Below are 24,713 nucleotides of genomic sequence, written 5' to 3' on the forward strand. Positions count from 1 at the left end.
TTTTGTCATTATCCCTATTTTTTAAAAAGTAAAAAATAAAAATGAAGCTTCCAGCAATGAATGAATTTCTACCACAGAAAGCAGAATGATTTTATAACTTTCTTTCTAGTTTTGCTGTTTCTTTCCCCTGTTCTTGCAGCCTGCTTTTGTGGTAGGTAACTGACTTACTCTACTGGTGCATTTAGACTCCTTGCTGATTCATTCTGGTGTGTCTATTACACAGTTTTGTTCTGTAGATGCCTCGAAGCGTACAGAAAATACCTTCTGGTTCTAACAAGCTCTCTTGAAAGGAAAGAAACATGATATGATCCTAAAGAAAAACAAGAGCGGAAAGAACGGGAGGAAATACAGAATAAAATACCACACTTGCATCCACTCTGCCCCTCATTTTGACATCCCATTTTACATCATTCTAAGGCTAGCTTTGACTCCAGTTCATGCCCTATGCTGAATGCTTGCTTGGCTTTTAGAAGCCTGGCCTTAGCACCTCACCTACATACTTTATCTTTTTCTACAGTTCCACATTTAATGATACTCTAACTACGTTGTACTTTCACTACATGTGAAACAGCAGGTTCACATAAAAATAGCTGACCGTAGTCTGTGGGTAGTGAGATAGTTCAGCCCAGGAGACCTGGCATCTGGTCCCATCATTGCCACTTCAGTGGTGTGTACTTGGAAAGCCACTGGCCTCTCTTGGAAGTCCCAGACCTCGGTTTTGTATACTTGCTAAGAAATTGGTTTGGTCAGGCGGTAGTGGTGCACACTTTTAATCCCAGCACTTGGGAGACAGAGACAGGTGGATTGATCTCTGTGAATTTGAGGCCAACCTGGTCTACAGAGCAAGTTCCAGGACAGGCTCCAAAGCTACCTGTCTTAAAAAAAATAAAAACAAGAAAAAAGAAAGAAAAGAAATTGGTTTGATTAAATGATTCCTAAGTGGCTTCTTTTAAACCTAAGATGCCAGATTTTTTTGTTTCTTTTTTGAAATAGGGTTTCTCTGTGTAGCTCTGGCTATCCTGGAACTCACTTTGTAGATCAGGATGGCCTCAAACTCACAGAGACCCACCTTCCTCTGCCTCCCAAATGATAGTATGGGCCGTCACTGCACAGCAAGATGCCAGATTCTTGAGCAAAGCCAAGCATCAATGATCCTACTGTGTGTTCTCAAATATAATGGCTTTAAATATAGTTTTCCACAGAAAACAGATGCCTTATATCCATATTCCTGTAATTCATTAGTTGCTGCAGAAAATGTTGAACACCTGAGATATTGAAAGTGTGGACATTCTGTGTTTTCATGGTATACTCCTCAACAACTCTTTATGCTTCCTTAAATTCTAATCTGATAACTGTACAGCTACTGTGTACCAGGTAAGTGGTGGCGGACTACCCCTAGTCTGGCTGGGATGAGAGAATTTGCTGGTCACTCTTGGTAGACACTTCCTGTCTCAGGGGGTCTTGGTTGTTGAACTGTAGCTGGGGACAAACTAAATATTGACAGCAGCTGATGATGGTGTAACTCCTTGTTGGTTTTGGCCTTGCACTTCTCCAAGTCCTGCTGGAGGACAGATGTGTTTTCCTCGGTGTCATAGGCGAGAGAACAAAAACTCATGAAGTATAAGTAAGTAGCCCACGGTTCAGAGTCCATCTTAGAGCCCAGGGCGTATCTGCTCACACATCCACCCTCACTGGCTCACAGCATTAGTGAGGGCTTGTTCCTGGGCTCCCCAGCCCATGGCATTTATACTTCTGGGAGGGCTTGAAAATATTTCCCATGCTGGATACTCAACTTTCAATTTTAATAGCTTGCTGGTTTGGTTTTGGTTTTTATTTTGAAATGTGTTAGAAAGACAGCATATTGGGGCTGGAGAGATGACCGTGTGGTTAAGAGCACATACAGAGGGCCTGAGCTTGGGTCCCAGCACCCATGTCAGACAGCCCACACCTTCTCCAGTAAGGCCGCACCTCCTCCAGCAGGGTCACACCCCCTAATTCCTCCTAAACAGTCCAACAACTGGGACACAAATATATGAGCCTATGAGGGGCATTCTTATCCAAACCACCACAGGGGGTGTATGGTGTCTAGTTTGCCTAGCCCTTTTCTTTCCCTTATAAGATCAAAATTGAGAACTACATTAGTGCAAATTTGCAAACCCTGGCTTAAGGTCTTAAATTCCCCAAGGGCTCAAAGGGCTGGTTCTTCAATTACAGAACTTGGTGGCATACTGCTCAGATTCCTAGGGAGCCAACCGCAGTGTCCAGCACACCTTTGAATCTCTAGTGTAAGTAGAATTTCTAAGCCAGCCCTGCAGGAGGAAGCTTGGCAGGACGGAGCCCAGCCAGCAGACGGCGCTCACATCACTCTGGAAAGTCCTTTGGCAGCTCCGTGGCTGCTTGGCGATTTTCAGGCTTGGGGTATAGTGACACCTGGTGTCTGGTGTTATTTTCCAAACCCATCAAATTGCTAAATTCTCTAGCCCCAAGCCCACTTCCACCCTTCTCTCTTACTCCTTTGTGTTGAGGCAGCTGCGAAGCAGGAAACCTCGCACATATCATGAAATTTGTCTTATGCCCAGGTCTACCAGTGTGATTGAGCTATTCTATCAGCTCGCTGCTTCTTGCTACTGCCTTTCGGGGGCTTGTAAGCTCATCTTTTATTGCACAATTTTCTAAAGCATTGCCATGGTTTAAATGTCCTCATCAAACTCGGGCTGAAATAGAATCCCCGCTGTGCGATCTTAAGAGGTGTAGCCACCTCCTAAAGGTTCTACAATCTCCCAAACCAGAGATGCTGGCTGGGGACCAAATATTCAAACTTGTGAGTTCATGGGGCACATTTCACACACATCTAGACCATAATGCTTCCCTTGCATCTTTCAAGACTTGATGATTGCACACATTCTATAATCCCCCTAAGAATGTAGCATCGCTTTGGGGTCACTAATTTCCCAGACAGAACATCTCTGATGCTTCTAATTAATCTCTCCCACTATAAAGACCCTTACCCCATAGGTTAGGAAACCAATGTGCAGATTCTACAGAGACTAGATATGTCTAGTCTCACCCAGCACCAACACCTAGAGAAACCCCCTCAAGGTAGTTGCTGGAACACACTGGATCAACTGTGAGTCAGACCTAACATAAAACTTCCCCTTGGTCACATGACCTCCATGAACCTCTTAACACTGGATGGAGGGCTACAGGGATGTTTTGGGTCTTCTAGAATCAATGTCTTTTCAGAGGCAGTGCCCAGGTCTAAGTAGATCCTTTTCTCCAATGTACAGCCACCTTTGTGAAAGACCATGAGTATTCTGGGGAAGGCAGAGGGAAATCCCACATCAGGATGGGAAGAGTGCACTGGATACATCTTTGGGAGCGGGTGGGAGGGCATTGCCTCTGAACGGACATTTCTTCTAAGTCAAGTGAAAATGCATTAGCCTCTAGGAACTCCATGATCACCGTCTTAGTTAGGAGTTCTATTGCTGGGAAGAGACACCATGACCACGGCAACTCTTATAAAGAAAAACATTTAATTTTAGTTCAGAGGTTCAGTCCATTATCCCCATGGTGGGAAGCCTGGCAGCATGCAGGCAGACCTGGTGCTGGACAAAGAGCTGAAAGTTCTACATTTTGATTGCCAGGCAGCAGGAAGTAAACCGTGACAGTGGGTATTACTTGAGCATATATATGAGACCTCAGAGCCCGCCTCCACAGGGACACACTTCCTCCAGCAAGACCACACCTCCTCATAGTGCCACTCCCTATGGCCACGTATTCAAACACATAAGTCTATAGGGGCCATACCTAGTCAAACCACCACAATCACCTAGCACAAGGCAGGTTATTACTTTGTCTCTGCTATCTATTATAGCAGCAATAATCTCTTTGTCTCTGATGGGTTCAATGCTGATACTTGGGTACTGTCACTCCAAGGTTCAACTCCTTTCATTGTATTTAAGTTTAGCAGTTCATGAGCCCAGGTTGTTACTTAAGGCCAAGCTACAGAGAAAAGTCATCAGTTCAGTGCCCTTCCAGGATGCTAATCTTCTACTACAAGTTGTTCTCAGAGTATTGATGAAAGCCATAGATATGTTGTGGACCCTCTCAAAGTAGGGAGTGCCTACAGCTGTAAGTGATGAGTTACTTACTAGTTCATGCTAGCTTTCCAGACTCCCTGAGCCTCCTTTAAACCAAGATGGATCAATTATCTCTGGTTCACTCAGAGTCAACCAATCAAAAAAAAGTAGGAGACATTTTTAATCTCCCCCAAAACTAGAATTAAAGGTGAAATTGCTTCTAAATGGGCCTGTGTCTTAGTTAGGGTTTCTATTGCTGTGAAGAGACACCATGACCAAGGCAACTAATTACAAAGGGTTGACTTACATTTCCAGAGGTTCAGTTCATTACCATCATGGTGGGACATGGAGGCACACAGGCAGACATGGAGCTGGGGAGGTAGCTGAGAGTTCTACCTCTTGCACAGGCAAAAGTAAGTGGTCTCAGACACTGGGCCTGGCTTGAGCATATATGAGACCTCAAAGCCTGCGGGCCCACAGTGACACACTTCCTCCAACAAGGTCGCATCTATTCCAACAAAGCCACAACTCCTAATAGTGCCACTTCCTATGAGCATATGGGGGTCAATTACATTCATGCTCCCACAGCTTGTTTTGATAAATTCAGCCTGCCTCAACTGTATGTTCCTTTTACTGTTACCTAGCACATGGAATGCCCATTTTTATATATGCGTCCTTGATTTCTGCTTTGTCAACCTTTTCCTTAATTTGACTAGTTGATTCTTATATGCAGGGTCCCAGAGTCTGGCATGATGTTGCATGCCTGCAATCCCCAAACACAGGAGATATTCTATTCCAATATCTCTGTAATATAACTTGAAATCTGGATGGTGGTGCCTCTGGAGGTTCTTTGACTATTTATTTAGGGTTTTGGTGTTTTAGTTATCCTGGGTTGTTTTATGGTTTGTTTGTTTTGCTTTATTTGTTTGTTTGTTTGTGTGTGTTTCCATATGAAGTTGAGGCTTTTATTTTTCAGTTACTGTGAAGAATTGTGTTTGAATTTTGATGTAGATTACAGTGAACTATATATTGCTTTTGGTAAGATGGCCATTTTCACAATATTAATCCTACTAATCCATGACCATGGGTGATCTTTCCATCTTGTGGTATCTTCCAATTTCTTCCTTCAATGTCTTAAAGTTTTTTTACACAGAGAAGTCTCTCTTGCTTGGTTAGCGCTATCCCAAGTTTTGTTTGTTTGTTTGAGACTATTATGAAAGGTTCTATTTTCTGATTTCTTTTCAGTATGCTTGTAATTTGTATATAGGAAGCTACTGATATTTGTGTGTTAATTTTGAAATGGCAGTGTCTGCCTACAATGCAGACCTGGGTGGAATCTGAAGGTGAAGATAGGAAGGGAGCAGGCAGTATGAAGGCAGAGATATCAAGCCTTTTATCCCATTTGAGTCATTCATCCGATATCCTCATGCTGTTGTGAAGAGCCAGTGTTTTTAGCAAAGACAGCCTTTATGTTACAACCTCACATCAAGTGTTACAACCTCACATCAGAGGCGTTAACACCAGCAAGCTGGTGGGGAGTTGATAATGGACTGCTCAGCTGTGCAGTCTCCAAATTTAGTGACTTTATAAGACAACTGAGAGCAAATCCGGCTGAACGTGGTGGCTCACACCTGCGATCCTAACACTGGGGCGGATTGACAGTAGTTCCAGGCCAGCTAGGCCTATGTAACGAGACCTTGTCTCAAAGAAGCCAAACAAAATGTGAGCAGATGAAGGCTGTGGTTTTGTTCTGACAGATCATCTGCCATCTGAGCTGATTGCGGAGCTTACAAGGACATTTTATGGGATGCTGTTTTGCCTTGGTAATGAGCCCCCTTGTATAGCCATGGTGTAAGATGCATTCCTGGTGTGCAAACATTCTGGTCTTATGCTTTAATCTGCGTTTTAAGGCAATGCTGGTGAACGCATGCTTTTATATGGGTAACTAGAATCATTTTGCAATCTTTCCCTTCAGGTGGTCCCTAGTCATCTTACTTCTAGGCAGTTGATCACATTGGCATGCTGAGGGTCACACACCTGGGTATGAAAGCATGGCTCCCCACAGACCTTGTCCTGTCTGTTGCCCCCATAAGGCATTCCTTTACTCGTGACATCAGCAAAGCACTCCTGTGAGTTTCTCGGGTCACTTTAGTAAGTCATAGACAGGAAGGCAGGTGGCTGGGGACCCTCAATTTGGTGGCGGAGTTATAAATACCTGATGATAAAGACAGGCACATGAAGTGAATACAGTATTGTGGGACTAAAGGTCTTGAACTATAGAATCTGATGCAAATTTTGAGTCATTAGAGTTAAATTACAGGACACTGGTTGATGTCAGAATCAGTTGATGGTGAGTGAGAAAAGGAATCCCACCAGTATCACTAAGGAAAACTGTCTTAACATTCACCATAAAAATTTAAATAAGTAAGCGTCAAGAAGAGAGAGCTGATGTACAAAAAACTTAGCTACCCCTTAAAAGAAAATTAACTAGTTATACATGCCTTTAATACCAGCACTTGGGAGGCAGAGTCAGACCGATCTCTGTAAGTTTGAGGACAGCCTGGTCTACATAGTGAGTTTCAGACAAGCCAGAGCTACATAACAAAACCCTGTCTCTAAAGCAAAATGGAGTTTAGACTATTGCTAAAGGAAGCTATTGATGCACTCTCACAGTGTAGTATTCTGAATGTCCAGCACCTAGCAAAAATATTCCTAAATACACACACACACGCACACACACATGCACACATACACACACACACACCTAAGAAAACTTAGCTCATCGTCAAAAGGAACATCATCAGTCTGTTACGGTGGTCACATTTCTAATCCCAGTACTTAGAAGGTAGAAATAGAAAGGTCGCGAGTTTAAGGCTATCCTGAGCTACAGAATAAGTCCTTGTCTCCAAAGCAAGCAAACAAAACAAAATAAAACACACCCAGTCAATAGAAATAGACCCAAGCAATTGAAGAAGAGTAGCTAGTATAACACTCAATAAAGGAAACCTTAAGAATTTTAATGTAGGGTTTGAGATTTGGCTGAAACAGCACAGCCCTTGCCTGTTGAGCTCAAGGCTCCTAGGTTCAATGCCTCAGTACTGAGGCTGGAGAGGGAGAGCGGCTGTTGTATCAGAAAGGTCATTGCTTTGGTCTAAGCTTCTATACGTGGCTCCCACAGATGAGGGCAAATGTGAACATGGAATAGCTCACCTCATGCTAAGCTCTATCTGACCAGCCCAAGGAGTCAGGCGTAGAGCGATAACAACTCCATTTCCCAAACAGGGCAGCTGTAGTTGGCATGATAAGGAAGTGTTTCTGACATAACCCTGTATCCTGTCCAAACCAGGAAGTTATTTTTAAGTTCTCACCACCACCCACTGAGTGTGTGTGTTTTCAACCTTTCTCTCTCTCTTTCTCTCTCTCTCTCTCTCTCTCTCTCTCTCTCTCTCTCTCTCTCTCTCTCTCTGTTTCCATTAATGTACTTACTCTGTTTTAGGGAATGAAAGCTACCTGACTCCAGAGTAAAGTAAAATAAGTAAAACTTTATATATATATATGTATGTATATGTATATATATATAATAAAACATATATAATTTGTTCTTTGACAAATGGAAGACATAAATATGAGGGAAAAAGAACTTAAAATACAGCATTTAAAAATGGAAAAACCAACCCCGTAGACAGCATACGAGGTGCTATAGGAAATGCTGGTTAAATCTGAGAATGCAGCAATAAAGGTTATCTAAAGTCAATGTCAGAGGAAGAAAAACCCACGGTTGGGGGGAGGACAACAAAACAACCAGAGAATTTTCCTGAACACAGCGAGCTGCAGGAGAATAGCGAGGAGTCCAGCACACCTGGAGCTGCAGTCACATGCAGAGGGCGAAAGACACCTCAAACTACGGTAGCTGAAAATCCTCCATGTGGATGAAAATCCAAAACTAGTGAACTCAGGTGCTAAATGAACTCGCAATAGAAAACACATACATATGCATGCTAAACAAAAGAATGTGATAGTTACAGCAACGAAAGCCAAGAGGAAAGAGGAAATCTTTGAAAACAACAACCAGGAAAAAGTCACATTCTATGCAGTGGTACAAACTTTTATCTTTTCTGTGTGCCAGGTTGTTCTTGAACTTGCTATGTACCTGAAGGTGCACTTCTGTTCCACCTTCCAGCTGCTAAGATCACAGGTACACATCACCATATCTGGCTGAAGGGAATGTCGGGGAGCGAACCCAGGGCTGAGTGCATGCTAGGCAAGTTCTCTACTCACTGAGCTACATCTCCAGCCCCTCACTCCACCTCGTCCAGGTTGACTTCAAATTCTTAGAATAAACAATGCAAATTAGGAAATGGTGTAATGAATGATTTAAAGTATAAAATCCCTATCCCAAGCTAAACTTTTTTCTGGCTAGGCAAAAGTAGCAAACTTGGGGTAGACAGACAGACAGACAGACAGACAGACAGAACAAAGAGAGAGAACAATGGCTGATGTGCTTGGGGGTTGCAGTTGCAGTCTACCACAAGGCTAGGGAAAGAATGCTTCCTTGACTCTGTCTCGCTTCCAGAGGAGGCCAGCAATCTGTGGCCTGCCTTGGTTTGTGAGAATGGCGTGTCACTACAGGAAGGATCCACATGAACACCATTTTAACTATATTGGCAAGGACAGTATTTCCAATTAAGGTCACATTCTGAGTTTCTGGTGGGTGTAAATTTGGTGTGTGTGTGGGGGGGGGGCACACCATCAACCTCATATGTCCAATGCAACCAAAGTGGAAATAAAGGTCAATTATAAAAACCTCAGTGGAGTAGCCAGTTGTTTGAAATCAGAGGTCTCTTTGGGCATCAAGAACAAAAGAGTTAGATGTCGTAGAGAGGAGCTGGCTGGAGGCATTTCCCTGAGGAATCAATAGCTTGGTTACTGATGCACACCTAAGATTCATTTTCCAATGCTTATCAAGTGGCTTCTCTCATGGTAAGGCCACCTACTTCCCAGAGTTGTTTTGATAGATTCCAGACACTGTTGTTGGCTCCTTTTCCTTGCCAGTCACTTCCGTGAGCAGATACTGCACATCTGGCCAATGGAGCAGAGTGGGAAGAAACCAGGAGAAATAACTCACGTAGTCAAGAAAAGTCCCAAAGCAAAAACATTGTATAAATGTGTGTGTGTGTGTGTGTGTGTGTGTGTGTGTGTGCGCGCGCGCGCCTGCGTGTTCATGTTAATGAATGCACGTGCACAACAGCCATGGTCTGAAGGTGGAGATTAGAGGACAACTCTTGGGAGCTCTGAGCTGCTGCTCATTGTAATCCCAGCCTTCAGGAGGCTGAGGCCGCAGGATTGCTGCATGCTTGGTGTTAGCCTGGGCTACATAGTGAGAAGCAGCTCCCAACAAAAATAAAATCCCGAGAACCAAACTAAGAGAAAATTTTGCTAACATTTAAATCTCATCATATTTTTGGTTTTTGTTTGTTTGTTGTTTTGTTTTGAAAAAGATTTCTCTGCGTAACAGCTCTGACTGTCCTGGAACTTACTCTGTAAACCAGACTGGCCTTGAATTCACAGAGATCTGCCTGCCTCTGCCTCCTCGGGTGCTGGGATTAAAGGTGTGCGCCACTACCACTCAGTAGAATTTTTAATCTTAATATTTTCATCTTGAAAATATTCTAAAGGTCATGCATAGGGTATTCTAAAGTGTGGAAGACGGCTGTGATTTTAGGGTTTGTGTTCACATTTACATGTATGATCGTGAGGTTCCTGATGATACAATGTGATAGTGTTGATTCTATGTCATTTCTTATTTACTTGTCTACCTGCTTAGTTGTTTATTTGTCTGTTTACTTGAGACAGAGTCTTGCTATAGCCCTGCCTGGCCTCAGTATTAGAACAATCCACCTGCCTCAACCTGACCCCTTGAAATACAGGTATTCACTCCCACACCCGGTGTAGCACTTGATTCTTTGTGTGATAAAGTCACAGATATCCTAACGTCAAAATGCCATTGACCCACAGCTGCTGTGATCATGTGGAATTCTGTGAATGGCTCAAGGGCTAAGCGCTCCTTCTTTAATTATAACTTAGGCTGTAAACTCAATTATGTTTTCTTTAGTGTGGATGCACCATTTAACGAACCTTCTAAAAATAGTATTGATGGAAACATGCAGATTATTTTGAGTTCAGCATATCTGGAACTAACTCGGCTCTCCCCTGGTTTCCTCTACTTAAATGACCAGGGTTTGCTCCTGTACACAGTTGGACTATGTCTATGTACAATAGAAAACACAGGCTCAAGTCTTGAAGTCTGTGGCAGTGTTTGATTATATGTTGACATTCCAGATGATGCCAAATACGCTCTTATTGTGTGCTTTACTTTTATAACTGAAATGAAAGCTCAGGAATGGTAGGGAGTTTTTCAAGGTCAGATTGGTACCCCCAGTTTGAACTGTGACCGCAAGGGATGCGTTTGGACTCACAGTGCATCGGTGCTCCGTTGGCTGTGCACACCAGCTTATGTGTCTGCTCATCTTCCATGACCATGGGGCAAAGGTTTATATTCTAGGTGCAACAGCTGACCAGTTAGCTGTGTGTTAGAAGAGAGAACTTTGAGAGATGGCTCAGCAGTACAGAGCACTGGATATTCTTCCAGAGGACCTGGGTGTGATTCCCAGCATCTGCATGGTAGCTCATGACTGTCGGTTTTCTCTAGCTCCAGGGGATCCAGTGCCCTCTTCTGTCCTCTATGGGCACTACATGTAGGTAGACATACATCCAGAAAAAATACACATATGCATATTTTTTCAAAGAAAATACAGTTTTGACTTGTTTTTAATTTACACAAAGTGGCAGGTTTCATCACGGTATTTTCATACATTTATGGCATATATTTCATATGAATTTATTCATCTTCTTCCCCCTTCCTCTCTCGCTTCTCCTGCCTGTCTCTCATGGTCCTTTTCTCCCTGCTAAATACTCTCTGCTTCCCTTCTCTGTCATGTCACAGGTATTCTATAATGTTCTTCCCTTCTCTGTCATGTCACAGGTATTCTATAATGTTCTTCCTTTCTTTCTCTGTCCTTTGAATTCCCTTCCTGGCCTCTCATAGTCCCTGCTCTATTTTTTTTCTTTTTCCATTTTCATATGGGTGTTGTAGTGTGCAAGTGTATGTTTACATGCATGCTGTACGCATGTGGGCACATGCGTGTGGGTGTGCAGGTGGCTGAGGCAAGGTCTTCCAATCAAACCTGGAGCTCACCTGTATGCCTGTTTTCTCTAGGCAGATGGCTCTGGGGATCCCTTTTTGCCTTCTGGGGCTGAAATTACAGGCAAGCCTGGCATTTATAGGCGCCAAACCAAACTCTAGTCCCCATACTGTTGTTACGATCACTTTAATCACTTATTCATCTCCTTAGCTCCCTTTTCTATTTTTAAGACACATAACACACACACACACCTGGAGCTCATATTTGAGATAAAATATGAGTCAGAAAATCTAATTAATTATATATTCAAACATTGGTTTCTCAGATTTTTGTACAAGTTGGAATAAAAGTAGATAGCGCCATAGAAATCCGCCCTAGGGCACATGAAACAGCATACGTTCAAGCAAATATATGAATGTTTCCAATTTCAGTCACGGAAACTTGTTATATAAAATTATTGATGTTAAAAATGGCATAGATCACTTATATGGCTTTTCCATATGAGCGCTTATATACTTTTCAGTAACATATTGAAGTCTTTCTTCTCTGGGTGTTGTGTTATTTGCAAGGTGCATGAGAAGCCTTGTTTCTCATCTAGAGTCGACTGCAGCAACCAGAAAGAGTTGCTCCCTCATATAAATACAGAGGAATCTTTTCTACCAAAGCTCTCTGTGGATGTTCACCAGATCTGCTTAAATTGCCAATCCCATGACAAGGAGGCCAGTAAATTCTTGAGGGTGTTTGGTTTGTCTTTCTTTTTCTCCCATAGTGACCAAAACCCCCAGATTTTCTTTTTCTTGGATGCTATTAGAAATTATTTTCATTTCTATCGAATCCAATGGGCTGGTGCTGGGAATGTAGCCCAGTTGATAGAATGTTGCCTAGAATGCATAAAGCCCTAGAGTCCCTCTCCAGCACCATATAGAACAGGCATGAGGGCAAGGGCCTTCCATCCCAGCACTCTGGACGCAGAGGCAGGCGCCTCTGAAGTTCAAGGTCATTCCCCAGTACCAAATGAGTTGGAGGCCAGATGGGCAACATGAAACTCTATTTTAAAAACAAGTAAGCAGATAAAAGAGTATATCACTTTCAAATGATCACTTCTAGAGAGGGTATGGGAAACTACATGTCACACTAGAGACCTCTCAAATTGCCTGCTGGTCTCATGTTTTAAGGGAAGAGCTAGACACAAGCACCATCAAATTCAGTTTTTGGGGGGCTAGCGAAGGCATCAGAGGGAGGGGTCAGGGTTTTCTTCCCCTCCCAACCTGATTCCTTACACCACTTCTTCCTCTAGTACCAGAAGTTTCATCTAATTAATCTACTTAACCAGGAACCCCAGCCTAGGGAGGTGACCAACCATGGTGTGCCACAGTCCCTCGCTGTGTAAAATTTATAAAGAAACAGAACCTTCACCAGGAAAATGCCAGCCTCCTTTCTAGACTGCCACAGCCGCTTTCTTTGCCCTCCCCGTCTTTCCAGTAGGCCTTGAAGGGCAGTTTGGTCTCCCTCTTGTCCCAGTACTTGTAACTTTAGTGCCAGCTCCAACTTGGTGGCTATCTTTATGGCGCTGTAGATAAGGCTGCTCATAAACCTGCCCAGTCCCTGGCTGTCTTCCTTATTGTCTGTCTGTCTGCCTGCTTACCTACCCACAACCCTACTTAACTTGTCCATCTACTTTGAGACGGGGTCTCGTGTATCCCAGGCTGGGATCTTGAAGTCATTATTAGCTAAGTATGATTTTCATGTCTGATTCTACTGCTGCTATCTCCCCAGGGCTGGGATTTCAGACCTGAGCCACCAGGCCCAGTGTAGGTGGTCCTAGCTATAGAACCCAGGGCTTCCTAGACTAGACTATCATCTGAGCTATGTCCCCAGACCCACAGTATAGTACTTATATGGCCAATAATGTTCTGACTTCACGTCTCTCATCACGAGACTGCAGCGTCTACTGACTATAAAACATCACTTTGGCATAGGCGATTATAACAAAAATTTATGACCCTTCTGAATATGAAGAATCCCCAACGGCAAACAGCTGTCCCGTCAGAGAGCCCCGTTTCAGTGGCCGCCGCACGTCAGCGGAACCAGGTGACGAATCCTCTCTGAGAACTCTGAGCAAAGGTGAAGCACGCTGCTGGCCTGAGGGGACTAAGTTCTCTCCTCACTTGAGAATTATTACCTGACCTGACACGGAGAACCCTGTGGAGATGACAGGCGGGTGGAGCAGATTCCTGAGTCATCGTTTTATTTCTTTAAAACGTTTAAATAAACTTGGTTATTAAAAAAAAAAACCTCCAAATGAAAAATGTCGCACACTGAAAATAACCAAACCCAAAGCCTACACATCTCAGTGAACTTCTAAACCAGCGGTTCTCACCCCGTGGGTTGTGCCCTCTTTGGGGGTGGGGGTGGGACGATCCTTTCACAGGGGTCGCCTAAGGCCATCAGAAGACACGGATATTTACGTCACAACACATAACAGTAGCAACACACAGCTTCATAGTAGCAATGAAAATAATTTCATAATTGGGGGTCACCATAACGTGAAGACTTGTATTAAAGGGTCGCAGCGTTAGGAAGGTTGAGAACCACACAGCTCTATATAGACCTTGTGTGAGCTTTTCACTTCTCAGTTCTGCCGCTGGAGGGCACCAGAGACTGTCAGCCTTACAGAGAACAGCGCTGGAGGAGGGCAGGCACCTGTGGAGACCATGCACCGTCAGCACCCAGCACCGGGAGCCAGGGCACAGCTCTGAAGAAGCCTTCTTAGCTGGGAGATAACCCACGGATAGTGACAGGACCCGGGAAGTCTGAGCTGTAGCTTCAGTTTAGTCAGCTGGCTGTGTGGTTCTGGGTCCCATCTCCCGCGCTCGGGGCTTAGGCCTCTTCCTATGCAAGAGTGGTGGGCATACTCTCCAGATTCCTAAGGGAAGGAAAGCCAGGCTAGGTGGCACCCGCCCGGAATTGCAGCTACTCAGGGGACGGAGGCTGGAAGGTTGCAAGTCTGAGGCCAACTTCGGCAAATTGGTAAGACCTGATCTCAGACTAAGAAGTACAAAAGAGGTCTAGACACACAGCTCAGAGTTATAGTAATTATTTAGAAAAATAAAAAGATGATAATAGAAAGGAATGCCTACAAATGATAAAAGAGCATGGATTCTTATTTCCTGAAGCCTTTGAAAATGTACCGGCCGTGGGCACTATCTCAACATGACTAGCCATCAGTTACGGCAAGATGGCCGGGATGCCAGTGTAACAGCTGTCAGTGACAACAGAGGAGAATGAGACTCTGGAGATGGATTAAGGCTGGAAATCTCAGTAGCTCTCAACAGAGCGCAGCACGAACGGAGCCTGCCCAGGGCTGCGGCCTCTCTCACAGCTCTCTTCGGACACCAGCATTGGTCTCCGATGAGCGTCCCCTTCGCACCTGAGTTGTACGCAAGGCTCTGCCTCACAGTGACTCACTGGTATGAAAAGAGAAAACACGTGTAGGTAGCATTGCTCCCGAGTGAGTGCATGAGTTAGGGGAGTGAAAGCAAGCAAACACTGAAGGGTTGGCCCTGGGGCGGGGGCGGGGAGCGGGGAGCGGTGGTGCAGATTGGAGGGCTGCAGGCAGAGAGAGACCTTAGGAGCGGAACTCTTCCCTGCAAAGAGAATGTATATGCCAGCAGGGGCCTGGGTCATGGTCCGGGATTGAGCTTGCGCAGAGGTGGGACTTGGAATCCAGGGCATAGGACTCAAGAGAGCCTGTGGGAAGCGTGCGAGGTCTTCTGTGCTGCGAACACGACATAACAGACAGGGAGAGGAGATTCTGGATTTTGTACTCATTGTGCTGGGGACATCACAAACATTAGGCTTCTTGCCCTGCGGGGATGTCAGGTGGAGCATGGGCCAGTAGAGTGAGATGGATGTTAGAGGCTGAAGATTTCTCAGAGAGCCACGGCGTCAATGAGGCCTCTGGGAGCCTTTCTCTAAGCCATTGGCACCCCAGCTAATTCACCACTCTCCCAGGGGAGCTATGTGGAGATAACTTATGTTTCCTTTGGCCTTGGCCTCACGGCTGTGGCTCTTTCCAGAAAGCTCCTCCCATGAAGGGAAGGGCAGACAGGTTTACAGAGCAGGAGATGGAACCTGAAGAGAAGGAATGCCCTGAGAAGGCTGCTCTGGACAGGCAGGGCTGACCTTTAAACTTGACCCCTGTTATAGAATATTACTTTAACTATGTAAAGATGTGCTGCGTTGTTTATGTTGCATTCTCTTAGCTATGTAAAGAGGTGTTGCTGTTTTACTTGCCTGCATTAAAGCACCAGATTGGCCTAATAAAAGACTGACTGGCCAATAGCTAGCCAGTAGAGGGGTAGATGGGGCTGGTGGGCAGAAAGAACAAGTAGGAGGAAGAATCTAGGTTCCAGCAGTGAACGAGGGAGGAAGAGTGGGAGATACCAGCCAGCCAGCCAGCCACTGAGCAGGACATACAGAATGAAAGAAAGGTAGAAAGCTCTGAGGCAAAATGTAGATGAAGAGAAACAGGTTAATTTAAGTTATAGTAGCTAGTGGAACAAGCCTAAACTAAAGCCAAGCATTCATAATTAATAATAAGTTTCCGGGTCATGATTTGGAGGCTGGTGGTCCAAGAAGGCCTGCTCCAGACCCCACTGTTACAGCTACCGACATAGGGCAGGGCTGCCTTCCATTCTTGACCCCACGGTTACATCTACCTGATCCTGGAAAAACCTCACAACCTGCCTTAGGTTCAGTTTCCTTGTCTACATAGGGGCTACCATGATCACCTCTCCCCCAGAAGAGGTATCTCTTGGGAATCAGATGGGGTGATGGGTAAAAAGGGGCTTTGTAAGCTGGAAGGAGTGGTTGAAAATAAGGCACCATGAACAACAGAAGCGGTGGGTATGGATCAAAGTGCCAGAACTATTATTCCTCCCACTCTGTGTTTTAGAGACCCCTGAGGTCTTCTCAGAAGCCCTTCTACGGGGTGATTTCAGGTGCTGACACACTGGGTTTGTAAATGGGTTCAAGAGCAGGTTCAAGAGAACTCAGTGTGGGCCTTGAACCATTGCCCTCGTCTTCTCTAGTCTGGTATAGTACTCTGACACTCAGAAATCACTCTTTGTCATAGACTGGGGAAGGAGCTGAAGGGAATCTACTGATACTGTCTGTAGTTCTATACTTTGCACAGGAGAACCTTCTGCCTTGTTCCCCACAATTTATACAGCAACCAGCCATCAGTAGAGACCAGAAGGCCAGTAGACCGTGACCACCTCCCACCTACATACTATGGTCGAAGAGCCAGGCAATACAGACACTCACAGGCAAGTCTAGCCATAGGACCTAGGAGGAGATTTCCTGGGGGCTATATCACTAAATTGCTACATCCATTTTTGTTTGTTTGTTTGTTTGTTTGGTGTGTGTGTGTGCGCGCACAGAGAAAGGATCTTATGCATCCTGGGATGGCCTTGGACTTGTCAAGTAGCTGAAGATGGCCATACTCATGATTCCCGTTTCTATCTCCCAAGACTTAGATTACAGTCATGTGCCACTATGCCAAGTTTTAGGAGGAGATGGGGTGGAATCCAGGGCTTTATATATACTAGGTAAGCTCTCTGTCAGCTGAGCTGCATCCACAGACCTAAAACACATCTCTGAAAGGTTGGGTATGTATAGTTGGAGTTTTCCTGTCCTGAACCCACTCTCAAAAAACTCAGAGGCTTAATATTAATTACAAATGCGCAGCTGATAGCTTAGGCTTGTTACTATCTAACTCTTACACTTAAATTAACCCACATTTCTATTTATCTATACTTCGCCACGTGGCTTGGTACCTTTTCTCAGTACAACACATCTATCTTGTTTTCTCTGTGTCTGCTGGTGACACATGACTCCGCCCTCCTTCTTCCCATCATTCTCAGTTTGGCTTTCCCACCTAACTTCCTGCATGGCTACTGGCCTATCAGCTTTTTATTGACCAATGAGAGTAATGCATATCCACAGAGTACAGACAGATTATTCCACAGCAGGTGTGTCCTTCTTGCACATGTGAGGTGAGCATTCTGCCAGTGGGCTCCATCTCCAGGTCCTGAGTGTGTCCTCTCATCTCAGGGCAGCACTGTGGATGCAATGACATGCCTTTGACAACCAGTATTAGGTAGGAGCTCACAACAGGGTGGAAAGTGTGATGTGTATTTATAAGTAAAGCAGAATGTCATTGTTTTAAATTGGTAAAACCATACTTTCAAAAATTTTTATCTTAGCCATTTCCTTCTTTAGAAGATCAGATTCGTGTTGATCAGGAGGGGGAAAGGAAGATGAAAGTCTATTTTGCTAGAGTTCCCTCATCATAGCACCAAATTCCCAAGCATCCGACCTTCAGTTGTGTGTTGGGAGCAGGGGCAGTGAATGCAAGGCCATGGTTCTAGCAAGCTTAGAAAGAGGTAGAAGACATAATCCTCCCCATCACAGGCCTCAGACTCAGCCCACTGTCCAGCCCTGAGCTCTGCAAGCTCAGATGTCAATGAGTTCCTGGTCCAAGTTTGGCCTCTTCACCACAAACATCCTGTGTCCTGACAGGGTTACCAGAAACATGTTCTCCACACACCACAGACAGGCACTTGAAGGGGTGCCTGTGTTATGCTGTGATACAGCCAGAAGCCACAGACTGGCTGCTTGCTTGTCATTATCAAGTACCTGAATTGCTCTAATACCTAGTATAATTCTCCAGTGTTTTTCCAGGTGTTAAGATTTATTTTTATATTTTTTAGGTTTTTGAGACAGGGTGTGGTAGTTTAAATGTAATTAACCCCCATAAGCATATAGGGAGTGGCACTATTAGAAGGTATGGCCTTGTTGGAGGAAGTGTGTCATGTGGGGATCGACTTTGAGGTCTTATATATGCTTAAGATATGCCTAGTTTGTTGGGAAAAGGGTCGCTTGTTCATCCCAGCCTCCCAGCCATGAAATAACCACTCAGAAAACCTTATTATTTGCAATATTGTTTGGCCAATAGCTTAAGCGTATTTCTGGCTAAACTTATATTCTAAACTAAACCATCTCTGTTATTCTGTATATTGCCACGTGTCTGTAGCTTACCAGCTAAAGTTCCCAGCATCTGTCTCAGGCGGATCCATGGCTTCTCCCTGACTTCGCCTCCTTTCTCCCAACATTTAGCTTAGTTTCCCCCCACCCCACCGCCTAGCTCTGTTCCCCTATAGCTCTGCTATAGGCCCAAAGCAGTTCTTTATTCATTGACCAAGAAAAGCAACACATAGACAGAAGGACCTCCCATATCATTTCCCCTTTTCTGTTTAAACAAAAAAGAAGGCTTTAACTTTAACATAATAGAATTACATATAACAAAACAGTTATCAAGCAAAAATTATAGCTACAATATTTATATCTACTTTATTTTTTATTATAACTAAGGAAAACTGTATCTATTCTTCAACTCCATCAAAGACTCTAGAAGGATATATTACTTAAGTAAACAGGAAGTGCATTGGAAGCAACTTCCAAAATTCTAGAATTGACAGAGACATCTTGCTACTTGGACAGTCACCCAAAGTTCTTTTGTACTGTTGGGGAATCTATCTCTAGCCTACAGGCCCATAGTATCCAGCAAACTTTTCCACGAAGCAGCAAATTTTAAAGACAGGTTTGCCTAAATTGGCAGTTTGTCAGTCATTTTTTTTCTGTGTCCTCCAGAATGTCTGGCAGACTCTTTCATGAAGCAGGAACCCCAAAGAATTGTCTCACCTTTAGTCAAGTTCAGCAGTCATTTTTCTGTGGGTCTTGCATGTCCAATTCAGCAGTCCAGGCAGAGACAGTTTCTTGCCCAAATGGATAAGGAGCCTCTTCAAAGCCAATCTTCCTCTTGAAATAGCTGGTGCCACCAGGAGCAGATGTGTCTCATTGTCATGAAAAGTTCTAAGTTATTAAAACATTTTAAATGCCATATTCTGAGGGTTCCTGAAAGATTTGAAGAATACTTATCCATCTGAAATATATCTCTGTACATCTAGAAAATCTAACATGACTACAATCTTAACTATTAGAGTATCTAGTAACATATTTTCAATTATACATTACATTTTTAAATGAGCTACACAAACACAATACCTTAATCAAGATCAGAAATAAATATACATATAACAAAATTGACCTTAAATTTGTATCAATAAACCAAGATCCATACCAAGGCAAATTATTCATATCTATATCTTATCCCCCTTTAAATGTAAACAAACATTTCTAGACAATATTTGGGAATATGGGCACAGTTTTCACTAGTTCAGTTCACTTCCTCTTGCCTGCCAATCAAGACATAGAACTCAGTTCCAGTCCCATGTCTGCCTGCATGCTGCCGTGTCCCACCACGATGATAATGGACTAAATCTCTGAAATTCTATGCCATCTAATTCAACGTTTTCCTTTATAAGAGTTCTCATGGTCATGGTGTCCTTCCACAGTAATAAAAACCCTAACCAAGACACAGGGCCTTACCATGTAACAGTTTGGAACTTGCTAAAGATGCTCCGTAGGGCAGGCTGGTCAGGCACTTGCAATGCTCCTCTTGTCTCTGCCTCTTGAGTGCTGGAACATTAGGCCTGCACCACCGCTCTCAGCTAAGAATTCTCTTCCTTTTCTTTTATTCTGATGTGTACGATTGCTTTGCCTGCATGTATTTCCGTGTACCCCACTCATGGTGCTCACAGAGGTCAGAATGGGCTACCAGATACCCTGGAACTAGAGTTACAGATGGCTGTGAGCCACCATACGGGTGCTAGGAACTGAACTTGGGTCCTCTGGAGGAGAAACGGTTGCTTTTGGAGCCACATCTCCAGCCCTAGGAGTTCTTTCCTTTCTAGGGTTACTCAATATTCCTTATTTCATGTGTATATACAATGTATTATATTTACTCTCTTACGGATATTTGATTTATTTTGACTTTTGAGTTGTTATGAATTGAATCAAAACATTCTAAAACTACAAAAATGTATATATTTGGTATATTATGGGAGGCATGTGTGGAGGTCAGAGAACAGCTTGTGGGAGTCTTTCTACCATCTGGGTTCCAAGGACCAAATCAGGTTTTCAGGATTGGTGACACATACCGTTTCCTGCTGAGCAAGCTCTCTAGTCCTACTTTAAGAACTTTTGTTTGTTTGTTTGTGGTTTTTCAAGACAGGGTTTCTTTGAGTAGCCCTGGATGTTCTGGAACTTACTCTGTAGGTAGGCTGGCCTTGAACTCAGAGGTCCGCATACCTCTGTCTCCTAAGTGCTGGGATTAAAGGTGTGTGCCACCACTGCCTGACTGCCTTAAAACATTTTAAAAATGGAATCTTTTGAACATATGAAAACATGGATAATACCAAAAGGAATAAACAACAACAAAAACACACCCACTAAACAACCCCTAAACTCAACTGAACAAAACGAGACCCTATATAAAGCTTGGGTTTTCATTGTTTCCACCTGTTGTGCCCCACCTATAACATCATAAACCAGATAAGATCCACACAACAGCTGTCATGTGAACTTTGGAAGTGATGGGAGTGAGCTGAGTCTGAAGTCTTATGTCTTCGTTGTAAATCTGTTTAGCAATCTCTGGCCTTCGGAGTTGTGAGTCTAAACGAGATAATGGTCTGTTCTGATCTTTGGCTCAGTGGAAGTACTGGGAGCCTCCAATCGTGGGGTGCATCGGTACATGTCTTTTCCTTCTCTTCCTTGTGGGACAGTCCCATCTTTCCTCCATAGATAGTAATAACCCTGAGCCAGCAGAGTGTGCCCCTCATAGCTCAAAGGAGGGGTTTGTGTTGTGAAATCCAGGATTTGATCCTTTTGTTCTGAGGTGTAGCAAGGGCAGAGCATAGCTGATATAATTAGTTTTTGCTGCTGGAATTGTGTATGTGTGTGTCTGCCTGTCTGTACATCTGTGTACAATATGTATGTGTAGTATGTCTTGTGTGTGTATACAACATGTGTCTGTAGCATGTATATACAGTGTGTCTACACTGTGTATCTATACCATATCTGTGTACAGTGTGTCTCTATATGTACAAATAAAGAAATAATACCATGAACAAGTTCTCTGCCCTAAGAATCACATTGTCATTTTTATTTTCTGTAAAGAATTGTGATCTCAAAACGAGCAATTACTTTTTCCTATCTCTTTCCCTCTATTGGTTAGAATAGGAAGGGAAGTCCTTGGTAGAGCTTTCTTTCTTTTCTGGCCAGGGATGTATGGCCACAGGACAAAGGTCAGAGTTCAGGTGACTTGTGACACCTGGCTTGTGTCCTCCTAACCTCTATGACCAGGGTTCTGGAGTTAATTTGGGAAATACCCAAGAGCTTACTGGACAACCGAACAGGACTCAACTGATAGACTAGAAGTCAAACTGCATCTGCAAAGGCAGCTGGGGTGCCCTGGCCTCAAGCAGATGGACAGATGACAACAGTCTGATTGGATCTTCTCTGCCCAGAATGATCTTTTCTGTCCTTGCTTATGGAAGTACTATAACTCTCCAATGCTGGATGTGAGTACTGCTTGTACCACACACTTTCCCTGGCTCTCCATCCTCCCTACGCTCACCCTGGCTGCCACACCAATTACCCTCCCCTACTCCCATTCCCTATGGCATCTCTTTTACTCTTTTTTTTCTGTTTTATTTCTGTACCATGTGGATACCTGGATACTAAGTTTCCCTGGGTATGTAGACAGAGCTTTGCTATGGAGCCCTGACTGGCTTCAAACTCAAAACAATCCTCTTGCCTCAGTTTTATGGGTGATGGGATTCCAGGCATACACTACTTACTCCGGGCGTGATATCAGTCTTAACTCCTTGTTTAGGTCAAGATGAATTACTTGAGAAGAGAAATTGTTTTGTCTATTTCTTCCTATTGTTCAGAGCACACTCAACAACTTACACGTATCTATTGGCCACGTGGTCAGATGTCTCACATAACAATGGTATCTGGTAGACACTCACTAAACGCATTCAGAATGAGGTAACGTCGACCTCCAGGCACCTGGTAAATACAAGAAAAATGTTGTCTTTGGAATTCAGCTTGAAACCAGTGTCATGTGATGCTCCAGGCAATAGGAACTTCCATAGAAAGAAATAACAATAAACGAGCCCTGGATAGCTACTGCTTGGCCACATACGGAGTCTTGGGTGAATCTAATATGCTCAAGTGTGATGTTTGTGTCTGCTTGTTTTACTGTTTCAATTGGTCTCCAGAAAAACTTGAATGTCCCAAAATAGGACATGTTTGTTGACTTCAGGTTGTCTCAATTAGAAGATAGGGATCAGGCAGAATTATTTTTCTCATCAGCAGAATGAGTATTGATTTTCCATTGATTGACTGATGTGGTTGCATGCACCTTGATACTATGTGGAGGTCAGAGAACAGCTTGCAGGAAATGGTTTTCCACTTCTCCCAGGATGATCCCAGGGATCAGACTCTGGTCCTCGGGCTTGGCGGCAAGTGCTTTTATCTGCTGAGCCAGCTTGCCGGCCTGTTTTTTTTTTTTTTTTTTTCTTTTATTTTTGAGACAGGGTCTAATGTATTCCAGGGTGACCTCAGAGTCACTATGTACCTGAAGATGACCTTAGGTTCTGGTCCTCCGGATCTACCTCTCATGTGCTGGGATCACGGAGGTTGTGTGTTGGTTGCTAGGACTCAAACCCAGGATTTTGTGCTTGCTATGCAAACACTCTATGAACTGAGCTACATCTGAGGTCAAGAGACAACTTTGTGGGGTCAATTCTCCCCTTCTACCACGTGGCTCTGGAGGCCTGAATTCAGGTTGTCAGGCTTGGTAACCAGTACCTTTAACCAGTGAGTCATCTTGCAGGTCTGTCCCTACCCATCTCTTGAACATCACCCTGAAGAGAAACTTTGTATCCATTAAACTGTACCTTATTTAAGGGGAATAACAGCGTACCTGTCTCTCTGCAACTGGCTTGCTTCACTTAGCTTAAGTCCTCAAGATTCATCCCTGTTGAAGCAGCTGCCAAGATCTCCCTCCTTTTTTGAGGCTGTAGCTCTGGTACATGAGACACCATTTGTTGTTGCCACTGCTGTTTATCCATTTATCTTTCAATTGACAAGTTGAATTGCTTTTAAGGTTTTGGCGGATAATGGTGCTATGGACATAGGTCTGTAAGTACCCACCTGTTCAGAAAGGAGTGTGCTGTGGTTGCCTTATTTGTGTGCTTCTTAGCAACCTATACCCATGGCAAGGACTATACCCATCTACTAACTCAGATATTTGGTTCATTAACGGATTCCATTCCACCATGGGATGGACTCTTCCTGAGCTGCTGTGTGCGGCAGATACCCAACATAGGCAGCGAAAGGAGTTCTGTTGTCATCTCAGGAAAGGTGATGGGGGTCGCTGGGAAATTAGTGGACTGCAGTACCCCAATGCGTTCATGTGGACCATCAGATTTTTGTTGGGCAGTCCCACCCGGCCCCACCCCCGCCCTCACCCTGACCGCTTCACTGTTCTAGCCATTAGGCTGGGATGATTTTCTAAAAAGGTATGAACGTGAGGAACATTTGTTCTGAATTAAACTTGGCTGCAGTTAAAGTGTTATCGCGTACATGGAGCTCAAATTACAGAGGTTGCCTTCAGCCAGTGAATAGCACGGGGAGGTTGCTCAGAGAGGTGGAAAATTCGGAGGCCTCTCCAGCATGATTGCAAGAAAAATGCCCTGAGTGGTGTGGAGAGGGGCCAGCTGGTGATGTCAAGGGATTTATAAAAGAGATTACAGGACCTTTTAAGGGAATGAGGCAGCTGCTAATGACGGAAAACTGCTAAGCTGAATCTGAACGCCTGCCTCGTTGGCCGAGGTGCCGGTAACTGGAAAAACATCTTGTGCCATCACCTTTGTGTGAAGTTCGAAAGACAGCAGTTGAGTGCGGAGGACTGAACCTGCTTCTGAGTAACCACTTGGGGCTCTCAGAGCACGCGGAGCCAGAGGTGTGACTCTGGCCCTGCAAGTGGGAACACACCTGGTGGTACTGCACATCTGTCTCTTCCTTGCTCATTTGCTTGTAGGTTTTTATTGTTACTTATCTTGCTGGGGACAGAATCCAGGGACTTGCTTAGGCCACTGAACTGTGTTTGGCGTCTTCTTTTTCCTTTTTAGCATCCTCGTGTGGGTTTGAGGTGGTCTGTATGGTTTCTGTTTAGTTAGTGTTTGTGGTACCCAGAGTCAAATTCAGGGTCTTACACATGCTAAGCAACTACTCTATCTCCCAACTCCTTTACTTAGCCATCTTTTTAAAGCTTTATTGTTACTGTGTATGTGTGTGTATGATAGGTGGAGGGGGGCATGTTGAGGAGGTCAAAAGACGACTTTGGGGAGTTGGTTCTCTCCTTCTACCTTTACAGAGACTCTGGGAATCAAGC

The sequence above is a fragment of the Alexandromys fortis genome, unplaced genomic scaffold (assembly GCF_014885135.2).
Source record: "Alexandromys fortis isolate MF-2015 unplaced genomic scaffold, M_Fortis_MF-2015_v1.1 scaffold_106, whole genome shotgun sequence".
In the NCBI taxonomy this organism is placed as follows: Eukaryota; Metazoa; Chordata; class Mammalia; order Rodentia; family Cricetidae; genus Alexandromys; species Alexandromys fortis.